Here is a 5,124-nt window from a genome sequence, read left to right on the forward strand (position 1 = left end):
GGCACGCCGTCCACCCTCGTGGATGGCTTGGGACTCTTCTGGCCCAACTCTTTTACTTTGGGAGCTTCTTTTGGTCCATAAAAAAATCACAAAAATTGGCAGGTCAATTGGACTCCATTTGGTATTCCTTTTCTATGAAACGCAAAAACAAGGAAAAAACAGAAACTGGCACTAGGCTCTAGGTTAATAGGTTAGTCCCAAAAATCATATAAAATAGCATATAAAACATCCAAGATTGATAATATAATAGCATGGAACAATAAAAAATTATAGATACGTTGGAGACGTATCAATGAGCATGTTGCACAATCTTGGGAAAGGATGAAATTGATGCTAAGGAATTACCCAACTCATGGGTTAAATCTTTGGATGATCATACGAATTATTTATGTGGGATTGAATTTTGTTTCTCGTAATCTTTTAGATTCCACCGCGGGGGGTACTTTTATGGAAATTACTTTGGGTGAAGCTACTAAATTGCTAGACAATATTATGGCAAATTACTCTCAACGCCATACCGAACGAGCTCCTACTAGTAAAAAAGTCAATTCGGTAGAAGAAATAAATTCTTTGAGTGAAAAGGTTGATGGTCTTATGAAGTTGGTTGCTAATAAAAGTGCTCCTATTTATTTTAATGATGTGCCTTTGTCTACTTTGATTGAGTAAAATAGTGATGCCATAGATGTGAATTTTGTCTCGCGAAACAATTTCAATAACAATGTTTATAAATGTAGTTTTAATCCTAAGCCTTTTCCTAGTAATTCCTCTAATAACTTTGGTAATTCCTATGGTAATCCTACTTATAATAATAATAGAAACACCTCTGATCTTGAGAGCAATATTAAATAATTTATAAATATGTGAAAAGCTTTCAACACTTCGATAGAAGAAAAGTTGAATAAAATTGATGATTTGTCTAAAAGTGTTGATAGAATTTCTCATGATGTAGAAACTATCAAGATGAAAATTTTTGTGCCTAAAGTTTAAGAATCAATTAAATCTCTTTATGTTTCTATCGATGAAAGCGAAAAAAGAACCGCTATGCTTAGAGCTAAAAGAGAATTTTTAGAAAGAGCGTTTGCTAGTGATTATTATCATAAAAGGGATGAAGATCTTAAAATGATTGGTGTTTCTTCTATTGATTCTTTGTTTAGTAAATTTAAGATTGATGAAAAAGGGGCTAGAGAAGAGTCAACTTTAGTTAGAAGGCGTCCTATGATTCAGAGGGTGAAAATCTTGTTGAGAAAATTGATAAAAGTGGGTTTGAAGAGGTCAAGACTTTAACTAGTGATGTGCCCACTATTTTGTATTACAAAGACTTTAATTATGACAGTTGCTCTGTGGTTGATTGTATTTCTTTGTTGCAATCCATGATAAATTCACCCCATGCCTATGAACAAAATAAAGCTTGTACTAAACATATTGTTGATACCATGATGAAAGCTTTTGAAGAAAAGTTAGAATTAGAAGTTTCATTTCCTAGAAAATTGCAAGATGAGTGGGAACCTACTATAAAAGTCAAGATTCAAAATTATGAGTGTTTTGCTTTGTGTGACTTGGGTGCTAATGTTTCTACAATTCCAAAATCTTTATGTGATGTGCTTGGTCTTACCAATATTGAAGAATGCTCTTTAAATTTGCACTTGGCGGATTCTACTATTAAAAAGCCTATGGGAAGAATTAATGATGTTCTTATTCTTGCGAATAGGAATTATGTGCCTATAGATTTTATTATTCTTGACATTGATTGCAATCCGTCTTGTCCAATTATTCTTGGTAGACCGTTTTTGCGTACTATTGGTGCCGTGATTGATATGAAAGAAGGCAATATTAAATTTCAATTTACACTAAGGAAGGAAATGGAACACTTAAGTAGAACAAGAATTATGCCACCATATGAATCAATCATGAGGGCATCTTACGGATCTAGAACCAAAGATGACAACACTTAGATCTGACGCGTTATGCCTAGCTAGGGGTGTAAAACGATAGTGCTTGTTGGGAGGCAACCCAATGAATAAAATTTATTTTTGCGTTTTGCTTTCTGTTCTTGTGTGTTAGAACAATTATTCTAATGTTATTATTGTGTTTTTTTTGTGTTTTAGTAAGTGTTTGTGCCAAGCAAGGCCTTTGGGAAGATTTGGGTGAAAGTTGATTTGATCTTGCTGAAAAACAGAAACTTTTTGCGCTCACAAGATTATTTTTCATTTTTAACATAAGAGTGATTTTGAGTTCATTCTTTTTTCAGAAGATTAATAGACAAATTACACAAGCCCACCAATTTATTTAAGAATTTTTGGAGTTACAGAAGTATTCTAAATATTCAGATGGTTACATATTGTTCTGTTTTGTACAGATTCTGTTTTCTTTGCGTTGTGCGCTTGTTTTGATGATTCTATGGTTTTCTTTGATGAGTTTTTGCCATAGAAAAGTTGGAATACAGTAGATATAATGCAAAAACAAAATATGAATAGGTTTTATATAATACTTATGGTAGTGGTTTCCTTTCATATACTAACGGCTCTCACGAAGGTTTTGTTTGAGTTTTATGTGATTGAAGTTTTCAAGTCTTGGGTGATCTTATGATGGATGAAGGAATAAGGATTAGCAAAAGGCTAAGATTGGGGATGCCCGAGGCACCCCAAGATAATATTCAAAGACGTAGCAAGCAACTAAGCTTCGGGATGCCCCCAAGTGGCCGTGATGCCCCGATTCAATCGTACACTAATCATGCACGCAAATGTGTACGATCAAGATCAGGGACTCACGGGAAGATATCACAACACAACTCTAAAAAAATAAGTCATACAAGCATCATATTACAAGCCAGGGGCATGAAGGGCTCGAATACAAGTGCTCGAACATAAACGAGTCAGCGGAAGCAACAATTTCTGAGTATAGACATAAGTTAAACAAGTTGCCATAAGATGGCTAGCACAAACTGGGATACAAATTGAAAGAGGCGCAGGTCTCCTGCCTGGGATCCTCCTAAACTACTCCTGGCCATTGTCAGCGGCCTGCACATAGTAGTAGGCACCTCCAGTGTAGTAGGAGTCATTGTCGACGGTGGCGCCTGTCTCCTGGGCTCCAACATCTGGTTGCGACGTCCGAGAAGAAGAGGAAAAATGGGAGAAAAGAGGGAGCAAAGCAACCGTGAGTACTCATTCAAAGTACTCGCAATCAAGGATCTACACTACATATGCATGGGTATATGTGTAAAGAGGCAACATCGGTGGAATGAACTACAGAATGCCAGAATAAGAGGGGGATAGCTAGTCCTATCAAAGACTACGCTTCTGGCAGCCTCCATCTTGCAGCATGTAGAAGAGAGTAGATTGAAGTCCTCCAAGTATCATTGCATAGCATAATCCTACCCGACGATCCTTCCCTCATCGCCCTATGGGAAAGCGATCACCGGGATGTCTCTGGAACTTGTCTGGGTGTGTTTTTATTAAGTATCCAGTTCTAGTTGTCATAAGGTCAAGGTACAACTCCGCGTCGTCCTTTTACCAAGGGACACGACTATTCGAATAGATAAACTCCCCTGCATGGGTGCACCACATTTCCCAACATGCTTGATCCCTCTGGCCGGACACACTTTCCTTGGTCATGCCCGGCCTCGAAAGATCAACACGTCGCCGCCCTACCTAGGCACAACAGAGAGGTCAACACGCCGGTCTAAATCCTATGCACACAGGGATTTCGGCCCATTGCCCATTACACACCTGCACATTGCGAACCCGGCCGGTGAGTAGACCTAGCAACCTCCATTACAAAGGAAGTTGCGTTACACAGTCCAACCCAGCACAAGCCGCTTAGTCGCTGACGTCAAGAAGGCTTCGACTGATACCACGACATCGAGTGCCCATAACTGTTCCTACGTAGTTGGTTAGTGCGTATAGGCTAGTGGCGAGACTCAGATCAAACATCAAGATCTCTTTAAGCGTGTCATTATGAAGTAACCGCCGACACCGACCTGGGCCAGGCCCACCTCTCACCTAGGTGGTCTCAACTTGCCCTGTCGCTCTGCCACAAAGTAACAGTCGTGGGGCGTCGGGAACCCAGGCCCACCTCTACCAGGATGGAGCCACCTGTCCTTCCAGCCCCCACATTGGAATCACTTGTGGGTACTCTACGAGCCGACCCGACTTTAATCACCATCTATATAGTATGTATGTATGTATGTAAGTATATACCCGTGATCACCTCCTGAGTGATCATGGCCCGATAGTATAGCAAGGCAGACGGACAAGAATGTAGGGCCACAGATGATAAACTAGCATCCTATACTAAGCATTTAGGATTGCAGGTAAGGTATCAACGACTGTAGCAACAATGACAGGCTATGCAACAAAATAGGATTAACCGAATAGTAACATGCTACACTACTCTAATGCAAGCAGTAGACGGAAGAATAGGCGATATTTGGTGATCAAGGGGGGGGGGCTTGCCTGGTTGCTCTGGCAAGGAGGGGTCGTCAACAACATAGCCGGTCGGGGCACCAGCAACGGCATCAGTCTCGTAGTCTACCGGAGAGAAGAGGGGGAAGAAGCAATGAATACAATGCAAACAAATGCATATCGATGCATGACATGACAAGTAACGGTGCGAGGTGTTCCCTAACGCAGTAGGAGGTGATACTCGCGAAGGGGGGAAACATCCGGGAAAGTATCCCCGGTGTTTTGCATTTTTGGACAGATGAACTAGAGGGGGAAAGTTGCATGTTCGCTATGCTAGGGATGTGTGGTGGACGAACATTCTGCATATTCGGATTCATCTCATCGTTCTGAGCAACTTTCATGTAGAAAGTTTTTCCATCCGAGTTATGGATTATTATCTATGATTTTCTGAAGTTTTAAACATTTTTTTGGAATTTATTTAAGTAATTTAAACTAACATTATCCAGAATAGTATGTGATGATGTCAGCATGACGTAGGTCTGACATCAACAGTTAGTAGTGTGGTTGACTGGAGTCAAACCTGACATGTGGGTCAAGTGGGACCCACCTGTCATAGACTAACATGTTAATTAGGGTCTAATTAAGCAGGATTAATTAAGTTTAATTAAACTAGATTAATTAAGTTAATTAATTTATTATTATTATTTTATAAAAATGTTCAAGT

Source organism: Triticum dicoccoides, chromosome 4B (genome assembly GCF_002162155.2).
Source record: "Triticum dicoccoides isolate Atlit2015 ecotype Zavitan chromosome 4B, WEW_v2.0, whole genome shotgun sequence".
Lineage (NCBI taxonomy): Eukaryota > Viridiplantae > Streptophyta > Magnoliopsida > Poales > Poaceae > Triticum > Triticum dicoccoides.